The sequence below is a fragment of the Galeopterus variegatus genome, unplaced genomic scaffold (genome assembly GCF_000696425.1).
Source record: "Galeopterus variegatus unplaced genomic scaffold, G_variegatus-3.0.2 Scaffold365, whole genome shotgun sequence".
NCBI classification, from domain to species: domain Eukaryota; kingdom Metazoa; phylum Chordata; class Mammalia; order Dermoptera; family Cynocephalidae; genus Galeopterus; species Galeopterus variegatus.
In genome coordinates, this window is record NW_007726476.1 from 37,950 (window position 1) to 38,378 (window position 429).

The following is a 429-nucleotide window of genomic DNA, read 5'->3' on the forward strand; positions in this document are numbered from 1 at the left end:
TTGGCCAAAACAAGTCATGAGGCCACCTTCAGAGTCAGTGTGGGAGAGGCCAACCAAAGGCATGGATATTGAGAGGGTAACTATTATGACCATTTTTGTAAAAAATCTGCCACAGTTGGGAAGGAGGGAGGGGTATGGAGAAGAAGAAAGGGGAGGGAGATGCAGGGGTTTTGTGGGACTGCAGTCCCCTGGTCTATCATCCTGTTGAGGAAAGCAGGCTGCTGGCACAAGCTCAACTTGGTAGCAGCCCAGGCCATCTGTGGAAGCACCTGTGGCTATACAAATGTTCCTTAACTTACGACAGGGTTACGTCCAGGTAATCCCATCATAAGTTGAAAAGCTCGTAAGTCAAAAATGCATGTGATACACCTAACCTACAGAACATCACAGCTTAGCTTAGCCTATCTTAATTGGGCTCAGAACACTTTA